This window comes from Pleurodeles waltl, chromosome 6 (assembly GCF_031143425.1).
Source record: "Pleurodeles waltl isolate 20211129_DDA chromosome 6, aPleWal1.hap1.20221129, whole genome shotgun sequence".
NCBI lineage: Eukaryota > Metazoa > Chordata > Amphibia > Caudata > Salamandridae > Pleurodeles > Pleurodeles waltl.
This window is the reverse complement of record NC_090445.1, coordinates 817,850,660-817,874,174: the sequence shown is the minus strand read 5'-3', so window position 1 is coordinate 817,874,174 and position 23,515 is coordinate 817,850,660. Positions and strand designations below refer to the sequence as shown.

Genomic DNA, 23,515 nt, shown 5'->3' with positions numbered 1-23,515 from the left:
AAGTCCTTGTTTCTGCACAACCTGGTTATTTTTGACATTGCTTTAGAAGTCTTCAAAAATGGAAGCCCTGGTTTTTCATGATACATTTACACAACAGCCTTTGGACATGACTCAGCGAGTTTGTCACAGGTTGCGGAGTTCACTGCCATGGTAGGGTTCAGTGAACACAGACTAATAATAGGAAGAGACTGTTACATGCTTTCAGCATGGACTGCCTTTCAGAATTGCAAAGAGGCCTAGGGCTGAACCACATAAGGTCTGGACCTTCTTCCTCTCAGAGAAAGCAAAGCCTTTTTGTTGGGCAACACCCAGTGCCTGGTTCACAAAGGTAAGCTCATACTTTTGAGTACGTTTACTATTTATTAGTATTTACAAACTAGAAGCTTAATTTTACAAATAGTAATTTTATGACTGTGGAGATTCTGCAATTGAGGTGGAGAACTCTGGAACATAAAAAGATAGGACCTGCCTATCTTTTTTTTTGTGGAGTCTCAGCCATCAGTGCAGAAACTCTGCAATCATAAAAGTACTATTAGTAAAATTATATTTGTAGTTTGTGAATACCAAAAAAATAGCTAAATTAAACAAAAGTGTAAGTTTACCTTAGTGTGTCAGGCCCTCAGTCTGGGTGCTTAGATGGTGTGCCCTATTGTACTTCTTTTTGAAAGGATTACTCTATGTCTTATAGGGTATTTCACAGCTCAATTTGTTCTTTAAACTTATTTTTGGTAAATAGTCAGCTCTGATGGCTGCTTTTCCTCCACAGGTTCCCCTAGTCTCTCTCACCCAGGGATGTTGACGATACCCACAGTCCTTCTCATCCTCTATGCTTTTCTGTCATCCAAGACCAGCTCTGTGGCATACCATTGTTCCTAATGGTCTGCCAGGGTTCTTAGTTTGTTGCATGGCCGTTGCTTCATTGGGCCTCTTATGTCTCATTCTTGACATGACAAACAAAAGTCCTAGGGCCTCATTGTGAGTCTGGTGGGCACTAGACTGCCAGACTCGCGGATGGCTTTCAGACCGCCACTAATGCAGTAGTCCGACCGCCACATTACAACCTGGTGGTCGGGCCACCAGGGAACTGCCAGCTCTGCCAGGATCGGAGATTCCAGCAGTCTGGCGGTAGCGGCAGTCCTAATCCGCCAGGGCAGCGCTGCCCTGGGGATTACAACCCTCCTTCTCCGCCAACGGTTTCATGACAGTACCACCACCATGAAAATGCTGACAGAGAATGGGTTCAGGGGGCTCCAGGGGGGGCACTGCTCTGCCCATGCACTTGGCATGGGCAGTGCAGGGTCCCCCCTGGCCAGCACCCTTGCAATGTTCACTGTCTGCTCTGCACAGTGAACATTGTGAGGGTGCTGGTGCACCCTGTGTTCTACAGCATAGGCCAGCGGGCTGAACTCACGTTTCTGCCCTCTGACCTAATGGGAAACACTTAATGGGGTCAGCGGCGAGGTAGCCACTATGGCGGCAACCTCCATGTTGGAAGATCAGCGGAAGGTATAATCCGTCCCCCGAACTCATAATCAGCCCCATAGTTTTCAGTCCCTCTGAAATGGTGAGTTGCAGCACACTTTAAGTGTAGCCTAAGCTGCTTTCAGCGATATCCCTAGGTTAGGGACAGCATTCCCCCATATGAAGCAATAAGGTCGAATCCCCAACAGTCACAAGAAGTCACATAAAAGGACAGACACTCAGTAATCTTGGAGCCAGCCATTGATTTCATTAAAAAGGGTCACAATTTTCATTAAATGTAGCCTTCAACATGCCGGCATTTGTGGGTGACTGGTATACAAATGGCATGAATGTATTAAATCTTTAGATTTTGGCTCACCGTGCAAAAGATGCTCCTCTTTTTCATCAGGAAAGATTCTTTGATAGGTGAATTTGAGGATCTTTTTGAGAATCAGCATCTTCAATAATCTACGTCTTCAACCATCTTCAAACTAGAGGCATTGTTGAGGCTAAAGTGTAGCTTAGTGGAAACCAACTTACATTTTTCTCACAGCATCTGTACTGAGACTGGTGTTTGGAGACATATTGTAGTGTAAGACAGAGACAAGCACCTGATATCTATTTTAGCGAATCTGCCAGGTATAAAGGCCTTTGTTCTTGCTAAAGAGGACCAAGTATTAAGATAATTGTGTCTTAAGTTAGTTCTGTAACATTGTTAAGAAAATACATTTTGAAAGTTTGATGCAGGTTTGTTGAGGTCGGCACCTTGCCCTAAAGACATACCCCATAGCAAAAATCCAGAGAGATGGGCTAGTTTTTGCGGTCTCACTTGAGACAACTGCATACATGCCAATAGACCACATTCATGCGAGAGATGTACAATTTCTGAGGCCAAAAATGACTTTATTTTGGCTCTCTCCCACCTGCAATTGCCTCTGCTTCGATAGAAGTTAATGGGGGAATTGCATTCTCCCAATTATTTTTTTTTTTAATCTTCCACTTTGCTCTTATAAAATGTTGGCATGTATGCATCTGGAGCATTCTGCAGACTGCTCCAGCTGTTTGCAGGAAGACGGCATTGTTTACAATACTCCACAGCTCTAATCTTCCTCAGGATTGGATGGCTTTTGCCCTTCTATTTGTTGCTTTTTCCCTTTGTGTGTTTGACCCACCCACAAGAGCCTTTTGGTTTTGTCCTTGCTAGATTTGGTAATTGGTCTTGCTCTGAACTTGGCATTGGAAACAGAGACACTTTGAAACAACATCAGTTTGCTGCCTCCTTTTAATGCCATCTAGTGGTCACTACAGAAAATGCAACAGAAATGTGAAAGATAAAATCAAATTTGTCAGCCATGAAAAACTACTGTAAAAATGTGCATTTCCAGTGCTTAATTTCTATGTTGTGCTTAGGCAAATTCTGCAGTCATGCAAGGGTCAGTAATTAAATCAAGGTTAAAAGAAGAGTGATAAAAATGACCGAGTGGTATATAGGCTGATTTTACAGTTTGATGCTACAGAAATGTTTTTGCCAAATTAATTTTGGAGTATAAAGAGGAACAGGTACAGGGTGACATCATCATTACTTCAAATCAGGCAGGTTTCTGTTGCAGGAACTGAGAACACATTTTAAAAACAATGAAAATGAATGTAATAATGTGCAGAATTAAGATATAGGTTTTAGATGAAAATGCAAATTTTTAATTTAAGTGAAGAGCACTAGGCAAACACATTTACATGTATTAGGCTTGAAAAGTTGATATTGCAGTTTGCAAATTTGACCTAGGCTAGGAATGTGAAATGTTAAACTTTCAATGAAGCTAACGTGCCTAGAACATGATGACAATGTAAGAAACGTTAGTTTTAGCCTTCCCATAGGCATACTTGGTAAGATTATGATAATGTATTGAAAGTTATTAGCTTCGTTCTGCTGAATGTTTCAAAATGAACATTGGTTTATTCTTAGAATGAACAGGTAGCTTATCATTTAATTGAATGATGTCAAAGCCTAACTCTGAACTGAAAATTTCTTAAAGCAGAGACAATGACGGGGAAGTTCTTAGAAGTATATAATCTTTGATAAAAATGTAGCAGATGAGCATTGTTGTCTATGGACTATTGTTTGTACCATGAGATGATGGCAAAATGTTCCTGTTCCCATGAAGACATCATTTTCTGATTGACTGAGATGAGAAAGAAGCTGATATTTGTAACACAAGTTTACATATGACATTTGATATTACTGTGTGTTCCTAGAGTAGTTTAGCTCATTCTTTCCCAAACTCTCTGCAGGAGATTTTCTCTGTGCACATTCAACCTCTGCTCGAATATTTGCTGCTTAGAGACTCTACAGGGTTTCATTAGTTGTTCTTTATAGAAGGTTCTGCTTGATGGACTCTTGAGCTAGAATTCTGAAGCTTTATGCTTGAACCTCTCTATCTGGAGCTAGCTGGCACCTTTTCTCATCTATCCCAATCCCATTCTGAGATTTAGACTAGGGATTTTCCTTTATGGAACAGACTTTATGCATTTTCTCCAATGTTACTTGATTAAATTAATTTACTGATTGGTCGATGATTAATTATGCATACTCAATAAAGATTGAATCTACTAAAATATTGCTAAATAAATCTTTTGAACTCACACCAACTCTCATAATTGACTGGAAAAAAAATGACTGAAACTGTTATGATTTGTTGATAGATGTACAGCTTTTGGTTAATCTCACTTACGTCCAAGGTGCATTGGACCAGTAGTGCAGGGTTACTGTCCTGATGAGATGGTAAATCTGACTTCATAAACCAATATTTAACTGATATCCCCACGCTCCAGCAAGTGGTTCCACTTTTCAGTATTTTATGTAGGACTATTTTGCCCAAATTTCTACCTACAGAAGAGGTCAGCAGCTTTACGGGTATTATTTAATATTTTTCCATTTTTATTTATTGTCTTTTGGATATTTCTTAAGCTGAAACATATCAGTAAAGCTTGAGAGCAGTTGTTGATGATGGGTGGGAGAGAAAAGTAGTGGTTAAAAAGAAGCAATGTGATTAAGTAAAGTCTAGTAGTGTAAACCGAAGAATTTGGGAAGTGACCTGGGGGCATGTGAAACTTGAAACTCCTAGATTTACATTTTTGGACAAGTCAGTGGATTGTTGGGGGTGGCTGATGCTCAGCTAGTTTTTAAGGAAAGCAGTTTCTTTCCAAGAAGGCAAAAATGTATAATTTGACTGTGCAGCAGTTCATACACCTATTAAAATAACTTGTTTCATCAACAGCAGAAGGATGTATTCATCAGTCCACTCTTAGTGGAGCCTCCCAGACCTCTTATCACAAGGCTTCTCAATTTCTGACACTGGACACCATCCTTCAGCTGTCAAGGGAGAAAGGATCACCAAAGTACCAGGACATTTACCAAGACTTTACACCTGTGGTGCAGGAGGTTTGATGCAAATTTGTTTTGGGGGACACTCTGGAATTTTCATCAATTGGTTTTAAACTGAACTATTCCCACTTCCAGAATGCCCATTAAAAACCGATATGGGTGCCCAGTCAGGTGATAGATGATTCTGTCAAATATTTAGGAATAATTATACATAGAGAGATGGAAGCTATCCTGAAATTGAATTATGGACTAGCTGAACATAAGCTAACTCATCAAGCAAATCTTTTGGTTAAATCGTTCCCTCTCTTTGACAGGACATGTGTACTCTGGGAATGTCTTTACCTATTCATGCATATTCCCATTCCATTAAATAAGTCATTCTTTTGTACTCTATGTACACTCCTTATAACACTGATATGGGTAAACAAACAGCCACGAATCAGCTGGAAAACCATGAAACTCCTGTGTGAGTAAAGGAGTTTGAGATCCCTGATTTAGAACTGTATTATCTGGTGGTACAATGTCACTATGTTAGGCACTGACACCTCCCGATGCCAGAATACCCTACTTTATACCAGAAAAGGTACAAATGGAGACATCCCATTGGAATTCCTGCAACCACTGGGGTTGGCACAACCTAGGATTGGGATAAAGACAACAAAGTTTTGGACGTGAAGGTCTCAGCAGGCTGGTGCCACATTTCTATATTCCCTATAATCACAAATCCTCTTCTATGGCTAACTAAAGAACACAGAGTGTCAGAGATATTAGCTAAAGTTGGCCTTAGTAAGACAAGCTGGGTCAGTTGCACATAGAGGAGTGATTGCTTACGTGAGATCAGTTTATGTCAAGGGGGATTTATCCCAGTTGAATAATTTATGTGCAGTTATGACATGCTGTACAAAAGGTGCTCTGGAACAGTGGTCAAAGTACATTAAAAGAAGTATGGGAACTGTGAAGCTGCATACAGTGGGGGCTGGGTCAGTGAGTGTGATGATGGGGTCAAAGGTGTGCTAAAAAAGTAAATATTCTGTAAGTTTTTGGGGTCTTTCACCGACAGGTAGCTACATATAAAGAAACGCACAGCTTAAATGCAAAATACATTTAAAAAAAGTTCTTACTCAGTGGGAAATGCACTATAGTACATTATTAAAACTCTATTAGTTCATGCACTGCAGACATCTATATGTAACCGGAAAGCCACAGAATTAAATCTTGGTTGGTGCAGTGGAGAGTAGTGGCATGTATTTTTAGTGCTAAAAGGTCACAGCCTGTGACAGAAAGCACTGTGAATATGTAAGTTATTATTTCAAACTTGCATTGCACACAGTGTTAAACAGACTGCTACAAAATGCGCAAAAAGGTTTAAGATAAAATGATGCTTCCAAAATATAGAATTTAGTATTACCCAGACTGTACGTAATGCAATACTTTTTACATTACTGTCCATTCAAAGCCTCCAGAGGTAGCAAGTGCTATATAAATACATTTTCAATTAAAAGCACACTCTTAACAGCTCAGTTGTTAACTCTTTGCACTACCACTGAAAAAATAATAAATCTTTGTCATCATAAAGCTTCAAGTGATTTGATCAACTAAAGCCAGTACTGGCTCCCAAGCATCCTTTACATTTGAAGATTACCCTTTACATTTGCAGATTAAGGGGCTAACAACGAGTCTGGCCGTCTCATGACCACCAAACACGTGATTTGGACCGCAGCATGCCAGGCGGTCTGACCACCTAATTATGATCGTGGCGGTTGGACCACAAGGGAACCTCCGTCACAGCAGAAATGTAGTTCCTGATGGGGTGGCGGCAGTCGGAGTCATGCGTAGTCATGGCGTTGCTTAAAGCAGCACTGCTGTGCTGATCACAACTCCATTTTCCACCAGCCTTTCTTGGCGGGGACCCCCCCATGAAAAGGCTGTCAGAAATCCAGTGCTGGGGACCACAAGGGGGCCTCTGCAGATCGTGGGCAGTGCAGGGTCCCCCCTGCCCAGCACCCTCAGAATTCACACTGTGTGCTACGACAGACAGTGTGTATTCTGAGGGTGCTGGGAGCACCCTGTATCCATGAGAAGCCAAGCCCAATGCCGCCGCATGGTTTCTACTGGGCTGATTAGCAAACATCTCAACCTTGTAATGAGGCCCTTACTCGTGACACTGCAGCTGAAACATTTATACTATCAGATTTAACTGTACTAGGATGTTTGTCTTTTTACAAAAAGTAGGAGAACGGTTTTTAATAAACCTGAAAAAGTATGGGCACTTCATGCCCTTCTGCTCCCACCCACTTTGACCTCTGCTCTGGTCAGTCTCTGAAGAACCACCAGAGTTTGTCCCACTAATGCAGTTTATAAAATTGTACATGATGTTCTCGGATGCCTGGCCAAATGGCACCAAATATCATAGGCATGGGAGGCAGATTTTGTAACCATGATATCCGATGCCACGTGAAGCTCTGCTGTGTACACACTAAATTGATATCCATAAACAACAGTCTTAAACTGGTTCATTTAAAATGTCTTCATCAAACCTACTGTACACCAGACGAGCAACCTAAAAGACCCAGCCAGGCAACAACACTGCCATTCCTGTCACATTGGACATGCAGGTTTCTTCCACCTGCCTTGGTCATGCCCTTTAATACTGAATTGCTGAAGATTTTTGCCACTGTCTCAAGTATGACTAATAGGAGGCTGGCCAGTGATGGATCTACTGGGATATGTTAAATGGTCCCAAGTGGAGTGAGATGATTTGAGGCAATGGTACTGTTATTAGCTAAATGCATAATTGCTATGAATTTGTGTAGGGCAACTGCCCCTACAAATGATGAATAGATGAAAGATATGATACTTTTTAATGACTGTGTAGAAATGTATATTTTGCTGCAACTCCTGACTTTTAAGCCTAGAGGTATATGAGGTCCACCCAACTATAACTCGTGCCTTAAGTTAACTGTAATTCACGCCCCGCCATGCACAGTTTTTTCATCAAATATTTTACTGCAAATATTACACTGATATTATCAATGATGTTTTCAAAGATGTCCTGAGTGCTGTAATTTGTGGGGGTAATTAGCAGTACATGGGAAGGGTGCGAGTTATAATTACGTTAGGGCACAAGTTATAGTTACTTGAGATAACTCCAACTATGACTGGTGAATTTCTGAGGTATCGTACGTTTAGAATGTGAGCCTAACTATAACGCCCCTCTGACCTTTAATTTTTTACGTGAATTTCTATGGTTTCTTAAATTCTATTTCCTAAGCAAAACGTCCCTGTAACCTTTGTTTTTTTCAGTGAATTTCTATGTGTTTTTTTAACGTGTAGTAATTTTCATTGCCATGCACGGCGGTGGTTGGCCATAGAACCTGGCTTGTAACAAGGCCTTTAGGCCAAGCCACTATAAGCATCTGTAACGCCATGCTTAGACGTGGTGTCTCTTTCTGTCCGCGCGGATGGAACGCGCTACCGACACTCTGAGCGCCGTTCTCCGCATTTTTTGATTACACATCTTGGGAAGCATATATTTCGCTCTCGGTCGCGCTACACTTACCTGTAGCCCTTTTTTCTTCTTTTTTTTGTTGTTGGTGGTGGGTTTGTCTGGCCTTTTTTCCTGTCTCTGTCCATGTTCTGTCCATCTTGTCTTCTTCGTGTTTTTTCTCAGCATGCTCTGTTTTTCTTTTATACTACTTTCTTTTTCCTATTCTGGTCTATGAGCTCTACCCAATTCAAGATGGTGTTCTTTCCTTTTCCTGTGATGTTACTTCCCTTTTCTCAGTATATAAATCTGTCAATCAATCAATCAATCAATCCAAAAAATGTATAAAGCGCGCTACTCACCCGTGAGGGTCTCAAGGCGCTTGTTATACCTTGCGTTGCAAACACTTCCTTCTGGTTGTGCTGTTCGCTCCTGTTCTTTGTTCCTGCTTTTGCCTTGAAACATTTTTGCCTGTTCTTTGTTCCTGCTTTTGCCTTGGAACATTTTTGCCTGTTCTTTGTTCCTGCTTTTGCCTTGGAACATTTTTGCCTGTTCTTTGTTCCTGCTTTTTGCCTTGGGAGATTTTGCCTATTTTTGTTCCTGTTGTCAAGTCCTGTTTTTTCTTGTTTTTCTTCAGGAGTTCCGGTTGGAGCTTTTTCCCAAGTGTTGGAGTTTTTTCCCTCTGGGACTCCTTCTGGAGGGTACGGTCTGCTTTGGTGTAGCCTGTCAAGCGGCACCGTGGCTACTAGAAGGGGTCACCCTTATCTGGGAGTATCCAGAACCTGTAGAAGGCCTGGTGTATTCGCCAACCCAGTATCCAGAGGTGAGAAGTCCAGTGCAGTACGTAACAGCACCCAACCTTGAACCATACACGGCCTTTCCCCATGTGCAGCAAGGGTAGCCTGCAAGGCCAACCCCTCTAACCACCCAACCCCACACTTTGGCCGTGCACGGTGGGAGTTGGCCGCAGCCTCTTGGGTGTGAGAATAGGTGTAAGAGGGTGCATCTGGGGATGAGAGTGGCTGTGAGAGTCCCTGTCTAGGTGTGACAGTATATGCATCAGTGTCTTAGTGGGTCCGTCAGTGTCTGCGCAGGTCTGTGAGAGGGTGCAATGACGGTGTCAGTGGGTCTGTAAATGGCTGTGTGAGAGTCTCAGAGGGTTTGTGGGTGAGTGCATGTGGGTCTCACTGGGGCTGTGAGGGGGTGCACGAGGATCTGAGTGGGTGTGTGAGTGGAAGAAAGAGATTGAAATAGAGAAAGAGAGTGAGAGGAATAGAAAGGTTTTTAGGCCTTGTAGACTTTGACGGATGATATACTTAGAATGATATATTTCTGGACAAATTGAACATAAAACTGTTTTTGTCAATTAAAAAGAGTGAGATCACCATTCAGTATGAGCCTTAAACATTTGAGTTTAAAAACAAATTAAAGGAGGGAAATGACCACGGACACGCCTGGAGTAGAACCTTCAAATTCATTTTGAGGGTCTGAGACCTTGACCATCAGGCCATAGTTTTTTTTTTTTTTTTTTAGGTTTTCATTTTGTACCCTTTACAAGCTATCTGGGACCGCTGGAGTAGCCTCAAGGCCTCCCCTGCGGTACTTGGCACTTTTTTTTTGCCTTTATGGGCTATATGGGAGTTCAGGGGAAGCCTCAAGGCCTCCCCTGTGGTCCCAGCCACTCCTACGTGAGCAGGCATTGCTCCAGAAAGCAGGGAGCTGCTTTTTATTATTAGTGATTCCCTGCTTGCTGGAGCAATGTTTTCAGCTGCATTCCCTGCACGTAGAAATGCGTGCAGGGAAGATAGATGAACACTCTGTTTTCTGACAGCAGGACCTGTTTGACAGAATGTGGAGGTATGTTAGCTGAGCTGTCATCTCCCACCAAGCAAAAGCAAACAGCTGTGTCCTGGAGGTGGGCATCCCGGGTCATAGCAGGAGTTGGCCCTTGGGGGGCGGTGGTGGTCCCCAGGGCCATCAGTGGCTACTTGAGGGGGACGCACAGCCCCCCTCCAATGTGGAAATAGCCGCAGGGAGGTGGTGGTCCCTGGGCCTATGGCGATCGAAAATAAACCCACTTTACATTTTTTATTATTTGTCCTGGGGAGGTGGTGGTCCCCGGGGCTGATGGGGGCTTACGGGGCCCCCCATCACATTTATTGAAAGCCCTGGGGAGGTGGTGATCCCTAAGGCTGCAGGGGGGGCGATTGCCTCCCCCAGTTCATTTAAATCTGTGCCCCGTGGGGGTTGCGGTCCCCGGGTTGCAGGGGGGGCAGGTAGCCCGCCACGTTACATTTAATGGAAGCCCCATGGAGGTGGCTGTCCCTGGGGCTCCAGGAGGGCTAGGTGGCCTCCCCACATTACAATGAACAATGCCCCCAGGACTTGGCTCACCCGGGGGCTTCAGAAAAACTAAGCGTGGCAGCCCGTGCTTTGTTTTTTTGTTTATTTTCATCGGATCCCCCGTGAATCACAGTGACAATTTTAGAAAAAATGCTTTTCAGCCCTAGGGCCATCTCTTTGGGACCCCAGCACCAGAGCTAAGATTTCAGGGTGTCCCTACCCTGGCCCCTTTTATTTATTTTTAACCTTTTTTCGTGGACTCAGTTTCTCCCAACAAGGCTGCCAGCACTTTGTTGTTGAGGTGCTAGCAGCTAATCAGATCTCAGCACGAGATCAGGAGGGGTTGCGAATCTGTCGCACCTCTGTATCCCTAGATATTCAAATTTGGATTTACTTTAATTTCTCAAAAACTACATAACGGATTTACAACAAATATTGAAAAGGTCTCTTTCTGAACCAAGAGCTACCTTTCTGCCAAGTTTGGTGTAATTCCTTCCAGTGGTTTGGGCGCTATCACTGTTCAAAATCCCTATGAAAAAACTAATGGGGAATCATGATTTGGGACCCCCCCTTTTTCTCGGCCCCCACTTGACGGATCACCCCAAAACTTTCCAGACAGCAGCTAAAGTGTTCTTGGAACATTTCATGAAGATTCATCAAACGGCGCCAAAGTTGGGTAGTTCCCAATGTTAGGTGGAGAGCAGCTCCAGTAAGGAGCACCCTGCAATGCCAGTGACACTCTAGATTTACTCACCTCAAATGTCTGTTTTTCTAGCAAAGTAGAAAAAAATATATAGGATGGTGCATATTTGATTATAAGTATTAATCCTCTGTAAATTTGACTTTTTGACTTTATAAATAAAAGAAAAAATTAAAAGAAAAAAAAAATGGGTTTGTGTGCATCAAGAAAAACAGTGGCCGTTCGAGAGGTGAAAGGGTCTGATGTAGAGATTGGTGGTTATGGTTAGTATGTGTTAGAGAGAAAACTTACAAAAGGAATAAGTATGAAAAGGGAGGTGAGATTGTTTATCATAGAGGAGGCCGAGTATGAAGTTGGTATTATTTGGGAGAAGAGGAATTCGCTGAAAATACGTGACTTAGGGTGTCCGAGTAGAAGGTTGTATATGGGTGTGACTGAGTATGAGGAGGACTGAATATGACGAGAGTGCCGTGCAGGGAAGGGGGCAGCGTGTGGTATGTGCGTGTGAAGTGTATAAGAAGAGGTTGAGAGAAGAAGAGGAGGAGAGCAGCTGGAAAGAGAGGTGGGAATGAGAAGAGGTTGATAGAGAAACGTTGAAGTGTGGGAGAGAAGAAATTGCAAGGGTTGTTGTGGGTATGAGACACCTAAAGGAGAGTGGGACTTCGTGGCACTTTACAGTACTTAGGCCAAAGGTTGTTTTATAAAGTTGTCCCAGTCTCCCCTGAAAATATGGGAGTGGAGCTGTTTTAATTTGGGGCGGTTCTTTAGACTATGCCTCTTCTGTTTGCCACTTCTTAATTAAAACATTCTCTCTCGACTTATGGTTTTGTTTATTGGAACAAAAAAGCCCACCCATGACCGGATGAAAGAAAATGCATGGTTTTGAAAATAGCATTAGTCATACTCCTAGGAATGTCTCCCGGCCCGTCTGTTAGTTTCTGTGGTAGATCTGCCCTTATTAAAAACATAAATATCATATATCTTCAATTAGAAACAAAGGGCTTGACTGTTTTGAAATCGACTTACATTGGTCTTTAGCACGCTCAACTAATTTCTGACAATGAGGCATTTCTGTTGCAGTTGTAGATGCTGCTTTGCGTTACAAAAGTCACAAGAGTCAATTGGCTAAAACTGGCACTTGTAGTTCTGGGGACTTTGGGCAGCGTATGACACTCTGGCCCACACCAGATTTTCAGAATGAACAGGGGTGCCAAAGAGGCTTCAATCGGGTAGACTATTTTTATGAACCCCAGAGATCAGTGCTGCCTCAGAGGACATTTTCAAAAGGTAATTTGTAACCCATGGTGTTAATCAAGTGTCAGCCTTAACCCCTGTGCTTTTGAACAACTAGATACAAACTATTCAGGGAGCGTCAGGCCCAGGTTCACTGCCACCTGGGCACTGGACTACGAAGTTCTCTGCACATATCAAGAGCAAAGAAACTCTCCACTTGGGTCTCGCAAACAGAGCGAACTCAATGAAATCCGCCTTGTGCTATCCGATCTGGATGGGCAGGTCAGGTCCCTCCCTGCGAAGGTCAGGGAGTTGGAGAACAGGGCAGAGGAGTCAGAAGGTCACTCCCAATGGAAAAATCTCTGCATCGTGGGACTTCCAGAAGGGCAGAGGGAACTGATCCAGTCCACTTTTTCGAAACATAGTTGGCACATGTGGCGGGCACGGATAACCTATTGCCCAGTTATCTAGTGGAACGGGTGCACTGATTGCCAACAAAGAAAACCCCCGCGGGAGCACCACCAGGACCAGTAGTAATCCGACTACTTAATTACAGGCACAAGAAGGCCATACTGTGGGTGACATGCAAGGCCGAAACGCTCATGTATGAAAATGCTTGCGCTTTTCTATTCCCAGACTACACCGTTGTAGTACAGTACAGCAGAGCATCCTTTTTGGGGGGTTAAGAAGCACCTCTGGGAGACCGGCTTGAAATTCTTGCTGCTCTTCACAAATAAACTGAAGGTCATGGTCATGATTATGAAACTAGCAATTTCTTCACGGAGCCTGCAGATGCCTGGGACTGGGTAGAGCAGTGCAGGTACAAAGCCTCAACCCCGCCATCGCAGTCCCTCCACCCCCACCCAGACAAGAAGAAACGTCTTGGGAGAAACAATAACTGGGGCCAGAAACTGCCAGGCTCCTAGGAGCTCCCGTATGTGCTGTCAGCTGCAACTACATTATGGATGGACAGATGCTCTCCACCCACCCTGACTGCAGACATTGAACCCTCAGACCCTGAATCGGAGGTCTTACCAGATGTAAACTGCTGACTCCTTGATATAACAGTCTGTCTGGCCGGTTAATGATATTCTACCCCCCCCCCCCACACGCGTATTTCCACCAACCCCAGCCTTAGTAGACCACCGACCATCACTATCCATGAGCCTGGATCGACTTTAAACCACCAATGATGATGACATCAGGGGCTTAGTAGCACACACTCTATAAGCCATCAGAATAACACTAGAACTGTTTGGTTTAACGCTACAATGCAGGCCACCTCTCTGCCTTACTCCTGGGCGGCCACAGCAAGTAGGTGTACCCTGCACTTGGGATTGTTAGTTCATTGTCTGAGTGATTTTGAGTTTCAGGTTTGCCCTGGGTTTGGAGTTGTGGGTCATTGTTGTTGTTTTCCGTAAATTTATGGAAGTCTTTCAGTGTACTTTGAATTCCACTTCTAAAATGCCCGCTCTGCACTGGACTACCCCTGTCCGCAGCATCTGCTGCTTTAGAAACACATGGTGGGGATTAGAGCCTTGACATGTAATGTCAGAGGCATGGGAACTACCCGTAAGAGACATGCAGTACAGCAATACATTAGGCACAGGAGCATACAAGTAGCATTTCTACAGAAAACTCATAGAGCAGGAGGCCAAGACATTAAACTGCAGCGATGCTGGCGGGTCAATGTTACTGCACTACATACTCGGGCTTTGAAAGGGTAGTCCTCATCTGAATCAGATATGGAGCTCCATTCCGCCACACCACTGTAGAAATTGACCCAGAGGGATGCTATGTTTTCACAGAAGGGTCTCTACAGTAGATGGCAGACCTGTTCTCCTAGGCAGTATTTATGCTCCAAATGTGGCACAACTAGCCTTTTTTACACATCTACAGACGGTTCTGACCAAATGGGCACACATCCCTTGGATCTTAGGAGGGGACTTTAACAGTGTATTTGACTTGCAGTTAGATAGCTCACTCTCCCTCCCCCAATCCCCCCCAAAGAGCTCTTCCATCATGACGACAGGTGCTAATTTTGCTAAATGGCTGATGAACTGGTCACTACTGGACAGCTGGCGTACACTTCATCTGGACGTTAGGAAATATTCCCGCTACTCACCCCACATGACTTATATGTTAGGTTAGACCACATACTTTGCCCTGCTTCCCTCCAACTAGAGATCACCTCAGCTGAGTATTTTGGAAAAAACTTCTATGATCATAACCTTCTCTTAATGCACTTTGACTGCGGGGGTGGAGAGTTCGGCCACCAGAACTCACTTGGTCACTGCAATCTGTAATGATTGAAGACCAGGTGTTCAGGGAGCCCACGCAAGATGCTTTAATGCACTACTTAACCAAAAATTGGTGCACCGCAACATCTCACACTGTGGATTGGAAGGCACTAAAGGTGGTGTTGCGGGGTCTCTGAATCTGAAAGACATTTGTGGTTAGAGCGGAATTACACAGGAATCTAATTCAAACTGAAAATAAGCTCAGACAATTGGAAGTCGATATCCAGACTGAACCCGAGAGGTGTCAGCAGCTAACTAGGGTCTCAGAGACCCACGCCAAATTGTGGAGCAACTACGGTACCTAGATTTCAGAGCTTACCAGGCCAGAATGCATGCGGGGGAGAACAAATCAGGTCAACTGCTAGCATGGCTCCGGCGTAGTACAATTCCCACTTCCCCTGTCACAGCGTTCATGCACACAAATCAAACGGACATACTTGATGCATTAACCATGCACTATCGTACATCGTACAGCCCTCCCCATGAAAGTAGAACACAGTGTATACATACCTTTGTTCAAGAGGCCACATTTCTTGTTCTAGGGACCCTAGTCAGGGAGGAACTCAACATTCCAGTCAGTATACAAGAAATACATGGCCCAATCAGAGATGCAGCCACTGGTAAAATCCCAACAGAGATGCAGCCACTTGTAAAACCCCAGGGCTTGGCGGGTTCCTCACAGAATTTTAGAAGGTCAATAACCCTCTCTGGCCCCTAAGCTTCTTGAACTCTTCCAAGTTGCCCAAGATTGGGTCTGATTACAAATTACTGAACACAATTACAGCCTCTTGCCTCCTACAGCATATGCCCACACTAGTCCACTCAGACCAGAATGGCTTTATTCTAGGCAGGTCCACCATGCTCAACATCTGGCGATTGCACAAGATCATTGAACGCTCCCCTGCACAGTGTTCATATACTACCTGCATGGTGTTAGATTTAGAAAAAGTGATTGACACATTGGACTGGGAAAACATGTTTTCCACCCTCACTACAATAGGAGTCATGGCCCCCTACAAAGCCTTATATGCCACTTATTTGTAAACCCCACAGCCCGGGTGAAGATTGGGCAGTGCATTTCTCCCCCGTTTCCAGTGGTAGGGAGTCAGGCCAGTGTTGCCCCCTGTCTCCCTTCCGCTTTCCCCTGGTTATGGAGCTCCCTAGCACAGAAACATTTCATCAACAAGCTAGGGGGGTATACCGTTAGACGGAGTACTACATGTGGCCTCCCTGTATCCTGCTGATGTTCTAATCTGTATACAAGACATTAGACAGGGCATCAATGATACACCGGCTATCCTCTCCAAATTTCAAGCAGCCTCAGGTCTGGGAGCCAACTGAACTAAATCATGCCTGTTACCCCTACATCTTGATTGTCTGCCACAGCACATCCTAATAGAAACTCATGTGCTGTGCTGGGAACCTCACACCTTTTGGTACTTAGGAATACCTATCTACCATGAGACCCAGGACCTCATAGCTGGTAACCTTACCAGAGCCATTGCTTCCCTCCGCTCCCAGATGGCCTTTTGGGGCACGCTCACAGTACAAGGTAGGATTTCCTTATCTAAGATAGTTCTGCTCCCTCGCTTATTGTACTACTTCCATAATCTTCGTGTACACATCCCTAGGCATGTCTTCCATGATCTCAATGCTGCACTGGGAAGCTTTATCTGGAATAAGGGCAGATGCCGGGTAGCTCTCTGTAAACTGCAACTACCAGTTGAAAAGGGTGGCCTAGAGACCCCTAATTTAGTAACACCTCTATTTGACCACCCAGCTTCAGTAAGCCACCTGATGGTTGGCAGGTTGCGTAACAGAAGAAGTGGAACTAACCTCGCTTAACTGTGTGCAATGAGTGGTACGAGGTACATTCCTCTCCCAAGCTTCACCACACTGCCACTCCAGCACTTGATTAAAAATCACATATGATAGTTATATGGGCGCTCTCAGTTGCATGTTATATGCCCTCCAATCCATAGTATTCTCCTGAAATTAGACTTGCTGTCATTAGCCCATTTCACATTATACTGGGACAGGCGGGCCTCCAACACTGGGAAGCAATGGGGATAAGTACTCTGGGAGCCCTGTTTCATGACGGAGCACTTCTACCCATTAATCAACTGCAAACAGACTAGGGTATACCAGCCAGGCACTTCCTAGCGCATGGTAGACTTCTAGCAGCCTTAGCTGGACTATGGCACATCATGGACACAGAACCTGAAAAGCCTCCTTTCATTCATACTCTCCACACTGTAGGCTGTGTTCACCTGAGCACTGGCACACACTATCCAGATCCTTTGCTATCAACTTGCAGAAGCTGGAAGAATAACATAGCCAGGTAATTCACAAATAAGGAGAGGGGAAGAGTGCTAATCTATCCCAAGTAAGTGTTGCGGAATGCAAACTTTCAATACATACAGCACAATATACTGCACAGAGCCTATCTCATGCCAGCATCCCTGCACAAAATGTTTGTCTCCTCTCTGGAATGTCCCAGATGCTGGGGCTCCACTGCCAATCTGGCCCACATGTTTTGGTTCTGTCCGGCAGTGAAGCGTTTCTGGACTGACAATGCTTGAGCCATCACAGAACTAAGAGATCGGACCGACATCTGCACAATTGAGGGTGCCTTGCGCAGCCTCTTTAAGCACCCAAAAAAGGCAAAGATGACAAATCGCTTTATAGATCTTGCCATGTTGATAGGCCACAGAATCACTGCCATGCATTGGAAAGCCCACTCCCTCCTGGGATTAGACTACTGGTGCGCAACACTATTGAAGTGGGCAAAGGCCGAAATTGTGGCACTTAAGCAGAAGGAGGCACAGGACTTAGCAGCATCCCCATCACAGCTGGCTGGGAGACCTGAAGTTGTACAAGGACGAGCTCCTGGCTTAAGCCCTATTCCCCCTCTTAGTCCTCCCCACTAGTACACCCTCTTCAGTTGATATCCACTTGGGTCCCCCAGTATGCCCCAATTTCTCTTAGGGGTGGTTCTCCAAAACCTCCTCCAGACCACCTCAACTGCATCTGCCTTAACGTCCACTCCCTGCACGAGCACACTGTGGAACTTTGCGATCTGATAGACGCCATCCACCCAGACGTTGCCTTCCTCTCCGAGACATGAACAAGCATAACATTCGAATCAGACATCTCCATCGCCATCCCCAGTGCCTGCAAGCTGCTCGGCAAGGACCGACCCTCCAGAGCAGGAGATGCATTGCCATCACCCACAAGACCACCCTCTGACTAATGATCAAAACGCATGAATTCTCCATCTTCTTGGAGCTCCTCCACTTCCATGTGCACATCAGACCCAAAGACCACCACCTGTGGCACCCTCATCTACAGACCACCCGGTCCATGCCCAGCTTTCAGTGACTACATTGTCGACCTCATAGCCCCCTATGCACTTCCCTCCAGCAACTACATACTCCTCAGAGACCTCAACTTCCACATCGACGATCTCAGCGACCACAACACCTCATCGCTACTCGAGAACCTGGACACAATCAGACTCAGGCAACTGGCCACCTCACCAACACACACTGCCAGACACACTCTCAACCCCATCTTCTCTGCCAGGAGCAACGCCCCCATCGATTACTCAACCCTGCTACACTGGACCAACCATTACTGCATCCACTACTCCATCTCCACACTGACAGGTCACACCTACACAACTTGCACCCCCACAGGAAATGGAACCAGACCACAGAGGACCAAATTGTCAGCATCCTCAGCAACGTGCCGCCCCCGACATAACAGATGCAAACACCTCAGCACGCAACCTTCACAAATGGATCACCAATTGCACCAACACCCTAGCTCCTCTCTGAATGACCACTGGCAAACACACCACCAAGAGAGCCAGTTGGTTTACCCCTGCACTCCAGGAATCAAAGCACACCTGCAGGAGGCTGGAGAAGAAATGGAGGAACAGCAAATCCCCAGAAGACCTTGTAGCCTTCAAATCTGCCACAAGACCCCACCATGACCTCATCAGATTCACCAGGAAAATAGCTCTTCAGGACCCCTTTAACACCACCATGCACAACATAAAATAACTCTTGAACGTCATCAAAGAATTCACCAAACCTCAAGCCGAGACCACTGAACATTCATCCAACGCAAAATCAAGGACATCTACGACAGCTTCAAACCCCAAGACTGTCTGAACTCACCAATAACGCCCCAACCAGGACCCACCGGAGCCGGACGGTTCTGGTACACCTGAACACCCCTCATGATGGACAAGACTCACTCCATCATGAGCACCGTCCATTCCGGAGCCCCTACTGACCCCTGTCCCCACTACATCTTCAACAAGGTCAGTGCTTCAATCGCACCCGAGCTCTGCAAGACCATCAACTGCTCCCTAGAGTCAGCAACCTTCCCCGAGTAATGGAAGAATGCGGAAATCCACCCGCTTTTGAAGAAACCCACAGCTGAACCAACAGATCTCAAGAACTACTGCCCCATCTTGCTGCTGCCCATCCCAGTTAAGGTCACCGAAAAAGCAATCAATGAGCAGCTATGCAAACACATCAAGGACAACAACATCCTGGGCATCTCCCAATCAGGATTCATAACTAATCACAGCACCAAGACCACCCTCCTCGCCACCACAGATGACATCCGCTCCCTTTTTGACTGTGGCCAAACAGCAGCCCTCATCCTACTAGATCTTTCAGCCACCTTCGATACAGTGTCCCACCGTACCCTATGTGCCAGACTCCACACAGCAGGCATACATAACAAGGCCCTTCGATGGATACAATCCTTCCTGACAAGCAGAACACAGAAAGTCAGGCTCCAGCCACACCTGTCAGAACATACAGAAACCAGCTGTGGAGTACCCCAAGGATCCTCGTTGAGCCCCATGCTGTCCAACATCTATATGACCCCGCTCACCCTAATCGTCAGGAACTGCGTCATGACCATCATCTTCTACGTTGATGATACCCAGCTGATCATCTCCTTGACTGAAAACTCCTCAACAGCCAAGAAGAATTTCAAAGACGGAATGGAAGCAGTCGCCACCTGGATGAACGAGAGCTGCCTTAAGATGAACTCTGACAAGACTGACCTTCCTCCTCAGCCTGAGATGACAACTGGTGGCCCTCAACACTTGGCAGACCCCACACCCCCAGACCATGCACAAAACATCGGCGTCATCCTTGACTCAGCGATCACCACCAACTCCGTCGCATCCACCTGCTTCCACACCCTCTGAATCATACGGAAGATTTTCAGATGATACCAAGCGGCTGCCGCAAAACCGCAACAGATGCCTTGATCACAAGCAGACTTGACTACGGAAACACCCTCTATGCCAGAACCACCAAGACGAACCTGTGCAAGCTGCAACAAATCCAGAATGCTGTCGCCAGAGTCGTTCTGAACATCCCCGCCGAGAACACATCACAGGACACGTGAGAGACGTCCACTCGCTCACCTTCGAGAAGAGGATCAATTTCAAACTCCTTGTACACACCTACAGAGACCGCTACAACATCAGACCCAGCTACCTAAACCAGCGCATCACCTGGTACTCCCCTTCCATTCTCTCCTCCCAGCAGTCACTCACCACCATACACCGCAAAGAGAAGTCCTCGGCTGGAGGAAGATCTTTCACCTACCTAGCAGCAAAAGGTTGGAACAGTTTACCTCTCCACCTCAGGCAGTCACCATCGCTACCGCAATTCAGGAAGGACCTCAACACTTGGCAGACCCCAGACCATGCACAAAACATCGGCATCATCATCATTAGACTGAATCTTGAGAACATACCCCACAGTGCCTTGCGACCCTATGGGTGAGTAGCGCGCTATAAAAGTTATTGATTGATTGATGACCTGGGCCACTCCACAGCCATTGTACATAGTCCCCAACTGACATGCTATGTGGGAGGAGGGGTGGCTATAGTGTAGGGGAACGTTAACAAAATGCGGTATATTGTACTAATGGTTATAATCCAAATTGTTGTACCTGTATTAACTTCCTAGTTTCTTTGCTGTTCAAATTCTTAAACATAACAACAACTCTGGCCTTATATATACTATGTGTACATGCATACAATTCAAATGTTGTCATTATCACTGCCTATGGAGACACCAGATCCAAATGCAACACTAACTATTGTATATGCTTAAAATACTTAATAGAAATTGGTTAAAAAAAGACACAAACTGTTCAAAGGTTGCTGAAATACGGGGCGTTTGTTTTCAGTGGTGGCACATAACATAAGGTAGTGGTGGGGTGGGTGCACACATGCACACACATATTCACACTCATTCACATGCACACTCACTCATACCTATCCATTCACAAGCATGCAGACATACACCCACCATTCACGCACACCATTCCCAGAACACACATGCACATACACATATATTGCGAAAAAACTATGGGTGACAGCAGGTCCAGCGGATAGTGGGAGGGGAACAGGAGGAAGTACAAGGAGCTGGATGCTTCAGGGAGGGAAGGGAAAACAGGATGATCCCACAAGCTCTTGTCATTTACTGACCCTATTATAGGTAAGTCAATGAAAGGAGGACCTTCGGTTGGTGCGAGTTGCTGACCACACCCCACTCTGTGACGAGGCTTCATGATAAACACTTTGGCCCTCATTATAAGAATGGCGGTAAATGCCGCCTACCGTCATGGCGATGGCCACCAAAAGACCATCGCCACGGCTAACATCTGTCCACCAAATTATGACCACAGCCGGATTTCTGCCACAAGAAGGGTGGAAAGCTGGCTGTGGCCATACTGGAGGATGGTGTTAAGGTGACGCTGCTACTACCAGCAGAGCCACGCCAGTAGACCGCTGCCAGCCATATCATGAAATATAATATGGCCTGGTGTTGTTCTGCTGGCAGGCGCTGCTGGCGGTAGCAGCGCCCCGTCCCGTCCCCTGCCGAAAGACTCCCTGGATGCAGGTAAGTTGGGTTTCCGACAGGGAGGGGGGTGGAGGGTGTTGTGTGTGGGGGGGTGTGCATGAACGTGTGAGTGTGTGTGTGAATGCGACGTGTGTGTGTAGTGTTGTTTGTGTGTGTGTGTGTGTGTGTGTGCATGTGTGAGAATGCGTGTATGAATGGAAATGTGAATGCATGTCTGCGTGGCAGTATGAATGTGTGTAAGGATGTGTGTGTGAATGAATGGATGCATGTGTGTATGAATGTATCTATGCCTGTGTGAGTGAGTGTGTGAATGATTGATGCGTGTCTGCGAGTGTGCGTGTATGGGCGGTGGGGGACTGGAAGTGGGGAGCGTGGATGAAGGGGGGTGGGGAGCATCTGGGGAGTGTTAGGGGGGTGGGTGTTCCTCCTACCAGTGACAGGGAAGGAATTCCCTGTCATTGGTAGGGCCTACCACCATGGTTTTCATGCTGTTACGAACGTTACGAAAACCATGGCAGTAGGCAGGGTCAAAATGCCGCCGGCGGTACATTAGCGGCCGCCGGGCTGGAGATTTTTATCTCCGGCTTGGCGGCTGCTACTGCCATGGTGGTCGGTGTGGTATATTGGCAGGTTGGCTTCAACGGCGGTATGTACCGCCAGCCTGTTGGCGGTACTATCGCCACATTAACACCGACATAACGACCCCCTTAGTCTTAGGCACTTTAGCCTTAAAACAATTGCGCTCAGGTCTGAGGCTATCAATCATGCTGCCCCTCGTCATGAGTTGGAGGACCTTGCAGCACTTTGTTGGGCTCAGGAGGTCGCACCCACAGGGCTGCCAGGAATTTTGGCCAGCAAAAGGTTGCCAGGAATTTTGTGCATATACAGTACCCGGCTGCCTGACCCAACTATGAAGAGTGTCTGTCAGGCAGAGAATTGGTCAGTCTGATGGTCACACTTCATGCTTTGCAAAAGTGAGAGTGGCAGGCCTCTATGCCCTTAATGATAGGCTACCACTGTTGGTGTTCATACTGAAGCTAATCATTCAATTAGTTGAGGAACCTTTAGTCAACTATGTAACACTTTAATTGTAACATGTGTGTAAACATGATTAGATTGTAAATCATGGAGCATATAAAATATACAAATATATCAAATATAAAATATACTGTTAGTAGCCACTTTTGCATAGCTTTGTTGCTTACGCTAGGCTCCTGGTGGTTGACAGGTAACTCCTGTTTCTGCTTCCTACTTGACACATAAGACATTTTTTTGTAAATGCTTCAAATGTTTCTTAATTGCAGACTAACAATATTATAAACAAATACAATCCTGGGACAGGTTGGAAGAAGCTGCTGGAGGTTCACAGCTTTAAGTGTAAATGATGTGTTGGTAACAGTTTTTTCGACCATGCAGCAATTTTTCAGAAAAGCCATCACCAGGAAATGTTTAATATTTCATCCCATCAGTCCGTCAGGAATCAGCTAAATAGGTGGCTATTCCAAATCCATCATATCCATTTATTGCCTAGAGGGGTGCATAGATGCCCCCTTGGCCTAGCTGTTCTCTACGAATGTGAAAGTGAATGGACGAGAAGGGAAAATCGGGTAAAACCTTTGTAGATGCTTAGAGGGTGGTCACATAAGCTGCAAGGTGACGAGTGACCTTGCCATTCAGTATGCACAAATGTGAAATCCAAGCCTA

General features: G+C 45.5%; 1 protein-coding gene across 2 annotated transcripts in view; it reads right to left on the bottom strand.

Annotated features, from left to right (window-relative positions):
* Positions 1-23,515, bottom strand: part of ITPRIP (inositol 1,4,5-trisphosphate receptor interacting protein) — a 274,298-nt gene that overhangs the window by 146,617 nt on the left and 104,166 nt on the right. The window lies entirely within an intron of this gene.